This window comes from Callithrix jacchus, chromosome 8, assembly GCF_049354715.1.
Source record: "Callithrix jacchus isolate 240 chromosome 8, calJac240_pri, whole genome shotgun sequence".
In the NCBI taxonomy this organism is placed as follows: domain Eukaryota; kingdom Metazoa; phylum Chordata; class Mammalia; order Primates; family Cebidae; genus Callithrix; species Callithrix jacchus.
The window spans coordinates 28,689,751-28,707,365 of NC_133509.1; positions in this window are offsets into that span (position 1 = coordinate 28,689,751).

Consider the following 17,615-nt stretch of genomic DNA (forward strand, 5'->3'; position numbering starts at 1 on the left):
TCCTTCAAACTGCTCTGCTGTGCGTTCGCTTAACTAAGGGAGTTGAATCCGCGTTTAGATTCAGAGAGTGGGAAGCACGTTCCTTCTAGGAGCTGCGTTTTGCTATTCCAGCGTGAATGAAAGTAAACGCTGTATTGAGAAATATCTGCTTCTAGAACCAAAACGCAGCTACCTAACAGAACGGTCTTCAATGTGTGCATTCAACTTACAGAGTTAAACTGATGTGCGTTTGCAGGAGTTTGTAAACCCTTTCTGTGAAGCAGCGGAAAACGCATTTTTGCAGCCAAATCCAAGCATTTCAGAAATAGCTGTAAATCTCCGTCTAAAACACCAAACGAACGTATCCTTCAAACTGCTCTGCTGTGCGTTCGCTTAACTAAGGGAGTTGAATCCGCGTTTAGATTCAGAGAGTGGGAAGCACGTTCCTTCTAGGAACTGCGTTTTGCTATTCCAGCGTGAATGGGAGTAAACGCTGTATTTAGAAATATCTGCTTCTAGAACCAAAACCCAACTACCAAACAGAACGGTCTTCAATGTGTGCATTCAACTTAAACAGTTAAACTGATGTGCGTTTGCAGGAGTTTGTAAACCCTTTCTGTGAAGCAGCGGAAAACGCATTTTTCCAGCCAAATCCAAGCATTTCAGAAATAGCTGTAAATTTCCGTATAAAACAAAAAACTAACTTACCCTTCAAACTGCTCTGCTGTGCGTTCGCTTAACTAAGGGAGTTGAATCCGCGTTTAGATTCAGAGAGTGGGAAGCACGTTCCTTCTAGGAGCTGCGTTTTGCTATTCCAGCGTGAATGGGAGTAAACGCTGTATTGAGAAATATTTGCTTCTAGAACCAAAACGCAGCTACCTAACAGAACGGTCTTCAATGTGTGCATTCAACTTACAGAGTTAAACTGATGTGCGTTTGCAGGAGTTTGTAAACCCTTTCTGTGAAGCAGCGGAAAACGCATTTTTGCAGCCAAATCCAAGCATTTCAGAAATAGCTGTAAATCGCCGTCTAAAACACAAAACGAACGTATCCTTCAAACTGCTCTGCTGTGCGTTCGCTTAACTAAGGGAGTTGAATCCGCGTTTAGATTCTGAGAGTGGGAAGCACGTTCCTTCTTGGAGCTGCGTTTTGCTATTCCAGCGTGAATGGGAGTAAACGCTGTATTGAGAAATATCTGCTTCTAGAACCAAATCGCAGCTACCTAACAGAACGGTCTTCAATGTGTGCATTTAACCTACAGAGTTAAACTGATGTGCGTTTGCAGGAGTTTGTAAACCCTTTCTGTGAAGCAGCGGAAAACGCATTTTTGCAGCCAAATCCAAGCATTTCAGAAATAGCTGTAAATCTCCGTCTAAAACATAAAACGAACGTATCCTTCAAACTGCTCTGCTGTGCGTTCGCTTAACTAAGTGAGTTGAATCCGCGTTTAGATTCAGAGAGTGGGAAGCACGTTCCTTATAGGAGCTGCGTTTTGCTATTCCAGCGTGAATGGGAGTAAACGCTGTATTGAGAAACATCTGCTTCTAGAACCAAAACGCAGCTACCTAACATAACGGTCTTCAATGTGTGCATTCAACTTACAGAGTTAAACTGATGTGCGTTTGCAGGAGTTTGTAAACCCTTTCTGTGAAGCAGCGGAAAACGCATTTTTCCAGCCAAATCCAAGCATTTCAGAAATAGCTGTAAATCTCCGTCTAAAACACAAAACGAACGTATCCTTCAAACTGCTCTGCTGTGCGTTCGCTTAACAAAGGGAGTTGAATCCGCGTTTAGATTCAGAGAGTGGGAAGCACGTTCCTTATAAAAGCTGCGTTTTGCTATTCCAGCGTGAATGGGAGTAAACGCTGTATTGAGAAATATCTGCTTCTAGAACCAAAACGCAGCTACCTAACAGAACGGTCTTCAATGTGTGCATTCAACTTACAGAGTTAAACTGATGTGCGTTTGCAGGAGTTTGTAAACCCTTTCTGTGAAGCAGCGGAAAACGCATTTTTCCAGCCAAATCCAAGCATTTCAGAAATAGCTGTAAATCTCCGTCTAAAACACAAAACGAACGTATCCTTCAAACTGCTCTGCTGTGCGTTCGCTTAACTAAGGGAGTTGAATCCGCGTTTAGATTCAGAGAGTGGGAAGCACGTTCCTTATAGGAGCTGCGTTTTGCTATTCCAACGTGAATGGGAGTAAACGCTGTATTGAGAAATATCTGCTTCTAGAACCAAAACGCAGCTACCTAACAGAACGGTCTTCAATGTGTGCATTCAACTTACAGAGTTAAACTGATGTGCGTTTGCAGGAGTTTGTAAACCCTTTCTGTGAAGCAGCGGAAAACGCATTTTTCCAGCCAAATCCAAGCATTTCAGAAATAGCTGTAAATCTCCGTCTAAAACACAAAACGAACGTATCCTTCAAACTGCTCTGCTGTGCGTTCGCTTAACTAAGGGAGTTGAATCCGCGTTTAGATTCAGAGAGTGGGAAGCTCGTTCCTTATAGGAGCTGCGTTTTGCTATTCCAGCGTGAATGGGAGTAAACGCTGTATTGAGAAATATCTGCTTCTAGAACCAAAACGCAGCTACCTAACAGAACGGTCTTCAATGTGTGCATTCAACTTACAGAGTTAAACTGATGTGCGTTTGCAGGAGTTTGTAAACCCTTTCTGTGAAGCAGCGGAAAACGCAATTTTGCAGCCAAATCCAATCATTTCAGAAATAGCTGTAAATCTCCGTCTAAAACACAAAACGAACGTATCCTTCAAACTTCTCTGCTGTGCGTTCGCTTAACTAAGGGAGTTGAATCCGCGTTTAGATTCAGAGAGTGGGAAGCACGTTCCTTCTAGGAGCTGCGTTTTGCTATTCCAGCGTGAATGGGAGTAAACGCTGTATTGAGAAATATCTGCTTCTAGAACCAAAACCCAGCTACCTAACAGAACGGTCTTCAATGTGTGCATTCAACTTACAGAGTTAAACTGATGTGCGTTTGCAGGAGTTTGTAAACCCTTTCTGTGAAGCAGCGGAAAACGCATTTTTCCAGCCAAATCCAAGCATTTCAGAAATAGCTGTAAATCTCCGTCTAAAACAAAAAACGAACGTATCCTTCAAACTGCTCTGCTGTGCGTTCGCTTAACTAAGGGAGTTGAATCCGCCTTCAGATTCAGAGAGTGGGAAGCACGTTCCTTCTAGGAGCTGCGTTTTGCTATTCCAGCGTGAATGGGAGTAAACGCTGTATTGAGAAATATCTGCTTCTAGAACCAAAACGCAGCTACCTAACAGAACGGTCTTCAATGTGTGCATTCAACTTACAGAGTTAAACTGATGTGCGTTTGCAGGAGTTTGTAAACCCTTTCTGTGAAGCAGCGGAAAACGCAATTTTGCAGCCAAATCCAAGCATTTCAGAAATAGCTGTAAATCTCCGTCTAAAACACAAAACGAACGTATCCTTCAAACTGCTCTGCTGTGCGTTCGCTTAACTAAGGGAGTTGAATCCGCGTTTAGATTCAGAGAGTGGGAAGCACGTTCCTTATAGGAGCTGCGTTTTGCTATTCCAGCGTGAATGGGAGTAAACGCTGTATTGAGAAATATCTGCTTCTAGAACCAAAACGCAGCTACCTAACAGAACGGTCTTCAATGTGTGCATTCAACTTACAGAGTTAAACTGATGTGCGTTTGCAGGAGTTTGTAAACCCTTTCTGTGAAGCAGCGGAAAACGCATTTTTCCAGCCAAATCCAAGCATTTCAGAAATAGCTGTAAATCTCCGTCTAAAACACAAAACGAACGTATCCTTCAAACTGCTCTGCTGTGCGTTCGCTTAACTAAGGGAGTTGAATCCGCCTTCAGATTCAGAGAGTGGGAAGCACGTTCCTTCTAGGAGCTGCGTTTTGCTATTCCAGCGTGAATGGGAGTAAACGCTGTATTGAGAAATATCTGCTTCTAGAACCAAAACGCAGCTACCTAACAGAACGGTCTTCAATGTGTGCATTCAACTTACAGAGTTAAACTGATGTGCGTTTGCAGGAGTTTGTAAACCCTTTCTGTGAAGCAGCGGAAAACGCATTTTTCCAGCCAAATCCAAGCATTTCAGAAATAGCTGTAAATCTCCGTCTAAAACACAAAACGAACGTATCCTTCAAACTGCTCTGCTGTGCGTTCGCTTAACTAAGGGAGTTGAATCCGCGTTTAGATTCAGAGAGTGGGAAGCTCGTTCCTTATAGGAGCTGCGTTTTGCTATTCCAGCGTGAATGGGAGTAAACGCTGTATTGAGAAATATCTGCTTCTAGAACCAAAACGCAGCTACCTAACAGAACGGTCTTCAATGTGTGCATTCAACTTACAGAGTTAAACTGATGTGCGTTTGCAGGAGTTTGTAAACCCTTTCTGTGAAGCAGCGGAAAACGCAATTTTGCAGCCAAATACAAGCATTTCAGAAATAGCTGTAAATTTCCGTATAAAACAAAAAACTAACTTACCCTTCAAACTGCTCTGCTGTGCGTTCGCTTAACTAAGGGAGTTGAATCCGCGTTTAGATTCAGAGAGTGGGAAGCACGTTCCTTCTTGGAGCTGCGTTTTGCTATTCCAGCGTGAATGGGAGTAAACGCTGTATTGAGAAATATCTGCTTCTAGAACCAAATAGCAGCTACCTAACAGAACGGTCTTCAATGTGTGAATTTAACCTACAGAGTTAAACTGATGTGCGTTTGCAGGAGTTTGTAAACCCTTTCTGTGAAGCAGCGGAAAACGCAATTTTGCAGCCAAATCCAAGCATTTCAGAAATAGCTGTAAATCTCCGTCTAAAACATAAAACGAACGTATCCTTCAAACTGCTCTGCTGTGCGTTCGCTTAACTAAGTGAGTTGAATCCGCGTTTAGATTCAGAGAGTGGGAAGCATGTTCCTTATAGGAGCTGCGTTTTGCTATTCCAGCGTGAATGGGAGTAAACGCTGTATTGAGAAACATCTGCTTCTAGAACCAAAACGCAGCTACCTAACATAACGGTCTTCAATGTGTGCATTCAACTTACAGAGTTAAACTGATGTGCGTTTGCAGGAGTTTGTAAACCCTTTCTGTGAAGCAGCGGAAAACGCATTTTTCCAGCCAAATCCAAGCATTTCAGAAATAGCTGTAAATCTCCGTCTAAAACACAAAACGAACGTATCCTTCAAACTGCTCTGCTGTGCGTTCGCTTAACTAAGGGAGTTGAATCCGCGTTTAGATTCAGAGAGTGGGAAGCACGTTCCTTATAGGAGCTGCGTTTTGCTATTCCAACGTGAATGGGAGTAAACGCTGTATTGAGAAATATCTGCTTCTAGAACCAAAACGCAGCTACCTAACAGAACGGTCTTCAATGTGTGCATTCAACTTACAGAGTTAAACTGATGTGCGTTTGCAGGAGTTTGTAAACCCTTTCTGTGAAGCAGCGGAAAACGCATTTTTCCAGCCAAATCCAAGCATTTCAGAAATAGCTGTAAATCTCCGTCTAAAACACAAAACGAACGTATCCTTCAAACTGCTCTGCTGTGCGTTCGCTTAACTAAGGGAGTTGAATCCGCGTTTAGATTCAGAGAGTGGGAAGCTCGTTCCTTATAGGAGCTGCGTTTTGCTATTCCAGCGTGAATGGGAGTAAACGCTGTATTGAGAAATATCTGCTTCTAGAACCAAAACGCAGCTACCTAACAGAACGGTCTTCAATGTGTGCATTCAACTTACAGAGTTAAACTGATGTGCGTTTGCAGGAGTTTGTAAACCCTTTCTGTGAAGCAGCGGAAAACGCAATTTTGCAGCCAAATCCAAGCATTTCAGAAATAGCTGTAAATCTCCGTCTAAAACACAAAACGAACGTATCCTTCAAACTGCTCTGCTGTGCGTTCGCTTAACTAAGGGAGTTGAATCCGCGTTTAGATTCAGAGAGTGGGAAGCACGTTCCTTATAGGAGCTGCGTTTTGCTATTCCAGCGTGAATGGGAGTAAACGCTGTATTGAGAAATATCTGCTTCTAGAACCAAAACGCAGCTACCTAACAGAACGGTCTTCAATGTGTGCATTCAACTTACAGAGTTAAACTGATGTGCGTTTGCAGGAGTTTGTAAACCCTTTCTGTGAAGCAGCGGAAAACGCATTTTTCCAGCCAAATCCAAGCATTTCAGAAATAGCTGTAAATCTCCGTCTAAAACACAAAACGAACGTATCCTTCAAACTGCTCTGCTGTGCGTTCGCTTAACTAAGGGAGTTGAATCCGCCTTCAGATTCAGAGAGTGGGAAGCACGTTCCTTCTAGGAGCTGCGTTTTGCTATTCCAGCGTGAATGGGAGTAAACGCTCTATTGAGAAATATCTGCTTCTAGAACCAAAACGCAGCTACCTAACAGAACGGTCTTCAATGTGTGCATTCAACTTACAGAGTTAAACTGATGTGCGTTTGCAGGAGTTTGTAAACCCTTTCTGTGAAGCAGCGGAAAACGCATTTTTGCAGCCAAATCCAAGCATTTCAGAAATAGCTGTAAATCTCCGTCTAAAACATAAAACGAACGTATCCTTCAAACTGCTCTGCTGTGCGTTCGCTTAACTAAGTGAGTTGAATCCGCGTTTAGATTCAGAGAGTGGGAAGCACGTTCCTTATAGGAGCTGCGTTTTGCTATTCCAGCGTGAATGGGAGTAAACGCTGTATTGAGAAACATCTGCTTCTAGAACCAAAACGCAGCTACCTAACATAACGGTCTTCAATGTGTGCATTCAACTTACAGAGTTAAACTGATGTGCGTTTGCAGGAGTTTGTAAACCCTTTCTGTGAAGCAGCGGAAAACGCATTTTTCCAGCCAAATCCAAGCATTTCAGAAATAGCTGTAAATCTCCGTCTAAAACACAAAACGAACGTATCCTTCAAACTGCTCTGCTGTGCGTTCGCTTAACTAAGGGAGTTGAATCCGCGTTTAGATTCAGAGAGTGGGAAGCACGTTCCTTATAGGAGCTGCGTTTTGCTATTCCAACGTGAATGGGAGTAAACGCTGTATTGAGAAATATCTGCTTCTAGAACCAAAACGCAGCTACCTAACAGAACGGTCTTCAATATGTGCATTCAACTTACAGAGTTAAACTGATGTGCGTTTGCAGGAGTTTGTAAACCCTTTCTGTGAAGCAGCGGAAAACGCATTTTTCCAGCCAAATCCAAGCATTTCAGAAATAGCTGTAAATCTCCGTCTAAAACACAAAACGAACGTATCCTTCAAACTGCTCTGCTGTGCGTTCGCTTAACTAAGGGAGTTGAATCCGCGTTTAGATTCAGAGAGTGGGAAGCTCGTTCCTTATAGGAGCTGCGTTTTGCTATTCCAGCGTGAATGGGAGTAAACGCTGTATTGAGAAATATCTGCTTCTAGAACCAAAACGCAGCTACCTAACAGAACGGTCTTCAATGTGTGCATTCAACTTACAGAGTTAAACTGATGTGCGTTTGCAGGAGTTTGTAAACCCTTTCTGTGAAGCAGCGGAAAACGCAATTTTGCAGCCAAATCCAAGCATTTCAGAAATAGCTGTAAATCTCCGTCTAAAACACAAAACGAACGTATCCTTCAAACTGCTCTGCTGTGCGTTCGCTTAACTAAGGGAGTTGAATCCGCGTTTAGATTCAGAGAGTGGGAAGCACGTTCCTTATAGGAGCTGCGTTTTGCTATTCCAGCGTGAATGGGAGTAAACGCTGTATTGAGAAATATCTGCTTCTAGAACCAAAACGCAGCTACCTAACAGAACGGTCTTCAATGTGTGCATTCAACTTACAGAGTTAAACTGATGTGCGTTTGCAGGAGTTTGTAAACCCTTTCTGTGAAGCAGCGGAAAACGCATTTTTCCAGCCAAATCCAAGCATTTCAGAAATAGCTGTAAATCTCCGTCTAAAACACAAAACGAACGTATCCTTCAAACTGCTCTGCTGTGCGTTCGCTTAACTAAGGGAGTTGAATCCGCCTTCAGATTCAGAGAGTGGGAAGCACGTTCCTTCTAGGAGCTGCGTTTTGCTATTCCAGCGTGAATGGGAGTAAACGCTGTATTGAGAAATATCTGCTTCTAGAACCAAAACGCAGCTACCTAACAGAACGGTCTTCAATGTGTGCATTCAACTTACAGAGTTAAACTGATGTGCGTTTGCAGGAGTTTGTAAACCCTTTCTGTGAAGCAGCGGAAAACGCATTTTTGCAGCCAAATCCAAGCATTTCAGAAATAGCTGTAAATCTCCGTCTAAAACATAAAACGAACGTATCCTTCAAACTGCTCTGCTGTGCGTTCGCTTAACTAAGTGAGTTGAATCCGCGTTTAGATTCAGAGAGTGGGAAGCACGTTCCTTATAGGAGCTGCGTTTTGCTATTCCAGCGTGAATGGGAGTAAACGCTGTATTGAGAAACATCTGCTTCTAGAACCAAAACGCAGCTACCTAACATAACGGTCTTCAATGTGTGCATTCAACTTACAGAGTTAAACTGATGTGCGTTTGCAGGAGTTTGTAAACCCTTTCTGTGAAGCAGCGGAAAACGCATTTTTCCAGCCAAATCCAAGCATTTCAGAAATAGCTGTAAATCTCCGTCTAAAACACAAAACGAACGTATCCTTCAAACTGCTCTGCTGTGCGTTCGCTTAACTAAGGGAGTTGAATCCGCGTTTAGATTCAGAGAGTGGGAAGCACGTTCCTTATAGGAGCTGCGTTTTGCTATTCCAACGTGAATGGGAGTAAACGCTGTATTGAGAAATATCTGCTTCTAGAACCAAAACGCAGCTACCTAACAGAACGGTCTTCAATGTGTGCATTCAACTTACAGAGTTAAACTGATGTGCGTTTGCAGGAGTTTGTAAACCCTTTCTGTGAAGCAGCGGAAAACGCATTTTTCCAGCCAAATCCAAGCATTTCAGAAATAGCTGTAAATCTCCGTCTAAAACACAAAACGAACGTATCCTTCAAACTGCTCTGCTGTGCGTTCGCTTAACTAAGGGAGTTGAATCCGCGTTTAGATTCAGAGAGTGGGAAGCTCGTTCCTTATAGGAGCTGCGTTTTGCTATTCCAGCGTGAATGGGAGTAAACGCTGTATTGAGAAATATCTGCTTCTAGAACCAAAACGCAGCTACCTAACAGAACGGTCTTCAATGTGTGCATTCAACTTACAGAGTTAAACTGATGTGCGTTTGCAGGAGTTTGTAAACCCTTTCTGTGAAGCAGCGGAAAACGCAATTTTGCAGCCAAATCCAATCATTTCAGAAATAGCTGTAAATCTCCGTCTAAAACACAAAACGAAAGTATCCTTCAAACTTCTCTGCTGTGCGTTCGCTTAACTAAGGGAGTTGAATCCGCGTTTAGATTCAGAGAGTGGGAAGCACGTTCCTTATAGGAGCTGCGTTTTGCTATTCCAGCGTGAATGGGAGTAAACGCTGTATTGAGAAATATCTGCTTCTAGAACCAAAACCCAGCTACCTAACAGAACGGTCTTCAATGTGTGCATTCAACTTACAGAGTTAAACTGATGTGCGTTTGCAGGAGTTTGTAAACCCTTTCTGTGAAGCAGCGGAAAACGCATTTTTCCAGCCAAATCCAAGCATTTCAGAAATAGCTGTAAATCTCCGTCTAAAACACAAAACGAACGTATCCTTCAAACTGCTCTGCTGTGCGTTCGCTTAACTAAGGGAGTTGAATCCGCCTTCAGATTCAGAGAGTGGGAAGCACGTTCCTTCTAGGAGCTGCGTTTTGCTATTCCAGCGTGAATGGGAGTAAACGCTGTATTGAGAAATATCTGCTTCTAGAACCAAAACGCAGCTACCTAACAGAACGGTCTTCAATGTGTGCATTCAACTTACAGAGTTAAACTGATGTGCGTTTGCAGGAGTTTGTAAACCCTTTCTGTGAAGCAGCGGAAAACGCAATTTTGCAGCCAAATCCAAGCATTTCAGAAATAGCTGTAAATCTCCGTCTAAAACACAAAACGAACGTATCCTTCAAACTGCTCTGCTGTGCGTTCGCTTAACTAAGGGAGTTGAATCCGCGTTTAGATTCAGAGAGTGGGAAGCACGTTCCTTATAGGAGCTGCGTTTTGCTATTCCAGCGTGAATGGGAGTAAACGCTGTATTGAGAAATATCTGCTTCTAGAACCAAAACGCAGCTACCTAACAGAACGGTCTTCAATGTGTGCATTCAACTTACAGAGTTAAACTGATGTGCGTTTGCAGGAGTTTGTAAACCCTTTCTGTGAAGCAGCGGAAAACGCATTTTTCCAGCCAAATCCAAGCATTTCAGAAATAGCTGTAAATCTCCGTCTAAAACACAAAACGAACGTATCCTTCAAACTGCTCTGCTGTGCGTTCGCTTAACTAAGGGAGTTGAATCCGCCTTCAGATTCAGAGAGTGGGAAGCACGTTCCTTCTAGGAGCTGCGTTTTGCTATTCCAGCGTGAATGGGAGTAAACGCTGTATTGAGAAATATCTGCTTCTAGAACCAAAACGCAGCTACCTAACAGAACGGTCTTCAATGTGTGCATTCAACTTACAGAGTTAAACTGATGTGCGTTTGCAGGAGTTTGTAAACCCTTTCTGTGAAGCAGCGGAAAACGCATTTTTCCAGCCAAATCCAAGCATTTCAGAAATAGCTGTAAATCTCCGTCTAAAACACAAAACGAACGTATCCTTCAAACTGCTCTGCTGTGCGTTCGCTTAACTAAGGGAGTTGAATCCGCCTTCAGATTCAGAGAGTGGGAAGCACGTTCCTTCTAGGAGCTGCGTTTTGCTATTCCAGCGTGAATGGGAGTAAACGCTGTATTGAGAAATATCTGCTTCTAGAACCAAAACGCAGCTACCTAACAGAACGGTCTTCAATGTGTGCATTCAACTTACAGAGTTAAACTGATGTGCGTTTGCAGGAGTTTGTAAACCCTTTCTGTGAAGCAGCGGAAAACGCAATTTTGCAGCCAAATCCAAGCATTTCAGAAATAGCTGTAAATCTCCGTCTAAAACACAAAACGAACGTATCCTTCAAACTGCTCTGCTGTGCGTTCGCTTAACTAAGGGAGTTGAATCCGCGTTTAGATTCAGAGAGTGGGAAGCACGTTCCTTATAGGAGCTGCGTTTTGCTATTCCAGCGTGAATGGGAGTAAACGCTGTATTGAGAAATATCTGCTTCTAGAACCAAAACGCAGCTACCTAACAGAACGGTCTTCAATGTGTGCATTCAACTTACAGAGTTAAACTGATGTGCGTTTGCAGGAGTTTGTAAACCCTTTCTGTGAAGCAGCGGAAAACGCATTTTTCCAGCCAAATCCAAGCATTTCAGAAATAGCTGTAAATCTCCGTCTAAAACACAAAACGAACGTATCCTTCAAACTGCTCTGCTGTGCGTTCGCTTAACTAAGGGAGTTGAATCCGCCTTCAGATTCAGAGAGTGGGAAGCACGTTCCTTCTAGGAGCTGCGTTTTGCTATTCCAGCGTGAATGGGAGTAAACGCTGTATTGAGAAATATCTGCTTCTAGAACCAAAACGCAGCTACCTAACAGAACGGTCTTCAATGTGTGCATTCAACTTACAGAGTTAAACTGATGTGCGTTTGCAGGAGTTTGTAAACCCTTTCTGTGAAGCAGCGGAAAACGCATTTTTCCAGCCAAATCCAAGCATTTCAGAAATAGCTGTAAATCTCCGTCTAAAACACAAAACGAACGTATCCTTCAAACTGCTCTGCTGTGCGTTCGCTTAACTAAGGGAGTTGAATCCGCCTTCAGATTCAGAGAGTGGGAAGCACGTTCCTTCTAGGAGCTGCGTTTTGCTATTCCAGCGTGAATGGGAGTAAACGCTGTATTGAGAAATATCTGCTTCTAGAACCAAAACGCAGCTACCTAACAGAACGGTCTTCAATGTGTGCATTCAACTTACAGAGTTAAACTGATGTGCGTTTGCAGGAGTTTGTAAACCCTTTCTGTGAAGCAGCGGAAAACGCATTTTTCCAGCCAAATCCAAGCATTTCAGAAATAGCTGTAAATCTCCGTCTAAAACACAAAACGAACGTATCCTTCAAACTGCTCTGCTGTGCGTTCGCTTAACTAAGGGAGTTGAATCCGCGTTTAGATTCAGAGAGTGGGAAGCACGTTCCTTATAGGAGCTGCGTTTTGCTATTCCAGCGTGAATGGGAGTAAACGCTGTATTGAGAAATATCTGCTTCTAGAACCAAAACGCAGCTACCTAACAGAACGGTCTTCAATGTGTGCATTCAACTTACAGAGTTAAACTGATGTGCGTTTGCAGGAGTTTGTAAACCCTTTCTGTGAAGCAGCGGAAAACGCATTTTTCCAGCCAAATCCAAGCATTTCAGAAATAGCTGTAAATCTCCGTCTAAAACACAAAACGAACGTATCCTTCAAACTGCTCTGCTGTGCGTTCGCTTATCTAAGAATGTTGAATCCGCGTTTAGATTCAGAGAGTGGGAAGCACGTTCCTTATAGGAGCTGCGTTTTGCTATTCCAGCGTGAATGGGAGTAAACGCTGTATTGAGAAATATCTGCTTCTAGAACCAAAACGCAGCTACCTAACAGAACGGTCTTCAATGTGTGCATTCAACTTACAGAGTTAAACTGATGTGCGTTTGCAGGAGTTTGTAAACCCTTTCTGTGAAGCAGCGGAAAACGCATTTTTCCAGCCAAATCCAAGCATTTCAGAAATAGCTGTAAATCTCCGTCTAAAACACAAAACGAACGTATCCTTCAAACTGCTCTGCTGTGCGTTCGCTTAACTGAGGGAGTTGAATCCGCGTTTAGATTCAGAGAGTGGGAAGCACGTTTTTTCTAGGAGCTGCGTTTTGCTATTCCAGAGTTAATGGGAGTAAACGCTGTATTGAGAAATATCTGCTTCTAGAACGAAAATGCAGCTACCTAACAGAATGGTCTTCAATGTGTGCATTCAACTTACAGAGTTAAACTGATGTGCGTTTGCAGGAGTTTGTAAACCCTTTCTGTGAAGCAGCGGAAAACGCATTTTTCCAGCCAAATCCAAGCATTTCAGAAATAGCTGTAAATCTCCGTCTAAAACACAAAACGAACGTATCCTTCAAACTGCTCTGCTGTGCGTTCGCTTATCTAAGGGATTTGAATCCGCGTTTAGATTCAGAGAGTGGGAAGCACGTTCCTTATAGGAGCTGCGTTTTGCTATTCCAGCGTGAATGGGAGTAAACGCTGTATTGAGAAATATCTGCTTCTAGAACCAAAACGCAGCTACCTAACAGAACGGTCTTCAATGTGTGCATTCAACTTACAGAGTTAAACTGATGTGCGTTTGCAGGAGTTTGTAAACCCTTTCTGTGAAGCAGCGGAAAACGCATTTTTCCAGCCAAATCCAAGCATTTCAGAAATAGCTGTAAATCTCCGTCTAAAACACAAAACGAACGTATCCTTCAAACTGCTCTGCTGTGCGTTCGCTTAACTAAGGGAGTTGAATCCGCGTTTAGATTCAGAGAGTGGGAAGCACGTTTCTTATAGGAGCTGCGTTTTGCTATTCCAGCGTGAATGGGAGTAAACGCTGTATTGAGAAATATCTGCTTCTAGAACCAAAACGCAGCTAACTAACAGAACGGTCTTCAATGTGTGCATTCAACTTACAGAGTTAAACTGATGTGCGTTTGCAGGAGTTTGTAAACCCTTTCTGTGAAGCAGCGGAAAACGCATTTTTCCAGCCAAATCCAAGCATTTCAGAAATAGCTGTAAATCTCCGTCTAAAACACAAAACGAACGTATCCTTCAAACTGCTCTGCTGTGCGTTCGCTTAACTAAGGGAGTTGAATCCGCGTTTAGATTCAGAGAGTGGGAAGCACGTTCCTTATAGGAGCTGCGTTTTGCTATTCCAGCGTGAATGGGAATAAACGCTGTATTGAGAAATATCTGCTTCTAGAACCAAAACGCAGCTACCTAACAGAACGGTCTTCAATGTGTGCATTCAACTTACAGAGTTAAACTGATGTGCGTTTGCAGGAGTTTGTAAACCCTTTCTGTGAAGCAGCGGAAAACGCAATTTTCCAGCCAAATCCAAGCATTTCAGAAATAGCTGTAAATCTCCGTCTAAAACACAAAACGAACGTATCCTTCAAACTGCTCTGCTGTGCGTTCGCTTAACTAAGGGAGTTGAATCCGCCTTCAGATTCAGAGAGTGGGAAGCACGTTCCTTCTAGGAGCTGCGTTTTGCTATTCCAGCGTGAATGGGAGTAAACGCTGTATTGAGAAATATCTGCTTCTAGAACCAAAACGCAGCTACCTAACAGAACGGTCTTCAATGTGTGCATTCAACTTACAGAGTTAAACTGATGTGCGTTTGCAGGAGTTTGTAAACCCTTTCTGTGAAGCAGCGGAAAACGCATTTTTCCAGCCAAATCCAAGCATTTCAGAAATAGCTGTAAATCTCCGTCTAAAACACAAAACGAACGTATCCTTCAAACTGCTCTGCTGTGCGTTCGCTTAACTAAGGGAGTTGAATCCGCCTTCAGATTCAGAGAGTGGGAAGCACGTTCCTTCTAGGAGCTGCGTTTTGCTATTCCAGCGTGAATGGGAGTAAACGCTGTATTGAGAAATATCTGCTTCTAGAACCAAAACGCAGCTACCTAACAGAACGGTCTTCAATTTGTGCATTCAACTTACAGAGTAAAACTGATGTGCGTTTGCAGGAGTTTGTAAACCCTTTCTGTGAAGCAGCGGAAAACGCATTTTTCCAGCCAAATCCAAGCATTTCAGAAATAGCTGTAAATCTCCGTCTAAAACACAAAACGAACGTATCCTTCAAACTGCTCTGCTGTGCGTTCGCTTAACTAAGGGAGTTGAATCCGCGTTTAGATTCAGAGAGTGGGAAGCACGTTCCTTATAGGAGCTGCGTTTTGCTATTCCAGCGTGAATGGGAGTAAACGCTGTATTGAGAAATATCTGCTTCTAGAACCAAAACGCAGCTACCTAACAGAACGGTCTTCAATGTGTGCATTCAACTTACAGAGTTAAACTGATGTGCTTTTGCAGGAGTTTGTAAACCCTTTCTGTGAAGCAGCGGAAAACGCATTTTTCCAGCCAAATCCAAGCATTTCAGAAATAGCTGTAAATCTCCGTCTAAAACACAAAACGAACGTATCCTTCAAACTGCTCTGCTGTGCGTTCGCTTAACTAAGGGAGTTGAATCCGCGTTTAGATTCAGAGAGTGGGAAGCACGTTCCTTCTAGGAGCTGCGTTTTGCTATTCCAGCGTGAATGGGAGTAAACGCTGTATTGAGAAATATCTGCTTCTAGAACCAAAACGCAGCTACCTAACAGAACGGTCTTTAATGTGTGCATTCAACTTACAGAGTTAAACTGATGTGCGTTTGCAGGAGTTTGTAAAACCTTTCTGTGAAGCAGCGGAAAACGCATTTTTCCAGCCAAATCCAAGCATTTCAGAAATAGCTGTAAATCTCCGTCTAAAACACAAAACGAACGTATCCTTCAAACTGCTCTGCTGTGCGTTCGCTTAACTAAGGGAGTTGAATCCGCCTTCAGATTCAGAGAGTGGGAAGCACGTTCCTTCTAGGAGCTGCGTTTTGCTATTCCAGCGTGAATGGGAGTAAACGCTGTATTGAGAAATATCTGCTTCTAGAACCAAAACGCAGCTACCTAACAGAACGGTCTTCAATGTGTGCATTCAACTTACAGAGTTAAACTGATGTGCGTTTGCAGGAGTTTGTAACCCTTTCTGTGAAGCAGCGGAAAACGCATTTTTGCATCCAAATCCAAGCATTTCAGAAATAGCTATAAATCTCCGTCTAAAACACAAAACGAACGTATCCTTCAAACTGCTCTGCTGTGCGTTCGCTTAACTAAGGGAGTTGAATCCGCGTTTAGATTCAGAGAGTGGGAAGCACGTTTCTTCTAGGAGCTGCGTTTTGCTATTCCAGCGTGAATGGGAGTGAACGCTGTATTGAGAAATATCTGCTTCTAGAACCAAAACGCAGCTACCTACCAAAACGGTCTTCAATGTGTGCATTCAACTTACAGAGTTAAACTGATGTGCGTTTGCAGGAGTTTGTAAACCCTTTCTGTGAAGCAGCGGAAAACGCATTTTTGCAGCCAAATCCAAGCATTTCAGAAATAGCTGTAAATCTCCGTCTAAAACACAAAACGAACGTATCCTTCAAACTGCTCTGCTGTGCGTTCGCTTAACTAAGGGAGTTGAATCCGCGTTTAGATTCAGAGAGTGGGAAGCACGTTCCTTCTAGGAGCTGCGTTTTGCTATTCCAGCGTGAATGGGAGTAAACGCTGTATTGAGAAATATCTGCTTCTAGAACCAAATCGCAGCTACCTAACAGAACGGTCTTCAATGTGTGCATTCAACTTACAGAGTTAAAGTGATGTGCGTTTGCAGGAGTTTGTAAACCCTTTCTGTGAAGCAGCGGAAAACGCATTTTTGCAGCCAAATCCAAGCATTCCAGAAATAGCTGTAAATCTCCGTCTAAAACACAAAACGAATGTATCCTTCAAACTGCTCTGCTGTGCGTTCGCTTAACAAAGGGAGTTGAATCCGCGTTTAGATTCAGAGAGTGGGAAGCACGTTCCTTCTAGGAGCTGCGTTTTGCTATTCCAGCGTGAATGGGAGTAAACGCTGTATTGAGAAATATCTGCTTCTAGAACCAAAACGCAGCTACCTAACAGAACGGTCTTCAATGTGTGCATTCAACTTACAGAGTTAAACTGATGTGCGTCTGCAGGAGTTTGTAAACCCTTTCTGTGAATCAGCGGAAAACGCATTTTTGCAGCCAAATCCAAGAATTTCAGAAATAGCTGTAAATCTCCGTCTAAAACACAAAACGAACGTATCCTTCAAACTGCTCTGCTGTGCGTTCGCTTAACTAAGGGAGTTGAATCCACGTTTAGATTCAGAGAGTGGGAAGCACGTTCCTTCTAGGAGCTGCGTTTTGCTATTCCAGCGTGAATGGGAGTAAACGCTGTATTGAGAAATATCTGCTTCTAGAACCAAAACGCAGCTACCTAACAGAACGGTCTTCAATGTGTGCATTCAACTTACAGAGTTAAACTGATGTGCGTTTGCAGGAGTTTGTAAACCCTTTCTGTGAAGCAGCGGAAAACGCATTTTTCCAGCCAAATCCAAGCATTTCAGAAATAGCTGTAAATCTCCGTCTAAAACACAAAACGAACGTATCCTTCAAACTGCTCTGCTGTGCGTTCGCTTAACTAAGGGAGTTGAATCCGCCTTCAGATTCAGAGAGTGGGAAGCACGTTCCTTCTAGGAGCTGCGTTTTGCTATTCCAGCGTGAATGGGAGTAAACGCTGTATTGAGAAATATCTGCTTCTAGAACCAAAACGCAGCTACCTAACAGAACGGTCTTCAATGTGTGCATTCAACTTACAGAGTTAAACTGATGTGCGTTTGCAGGAGTTTGTAAACCCTTTCTGTGAAGCAGCGGAAAACGCATTTTTGCATCCAAATCCAAGCATTTCAGAAATAGCTATAAATCTCCGTCTAAAACACAAAACGAACGTATCCTTCAAACTGCTCTGCTGTGCGTTCGCTTAACTAAGGGAGTTGAATCCGCGTTTAGATTCAGAGAGTGGGAAGCACGTTTCTTCTAGGAGCTGCGTTTTGCTATTCCAGCGTGAATGGGAG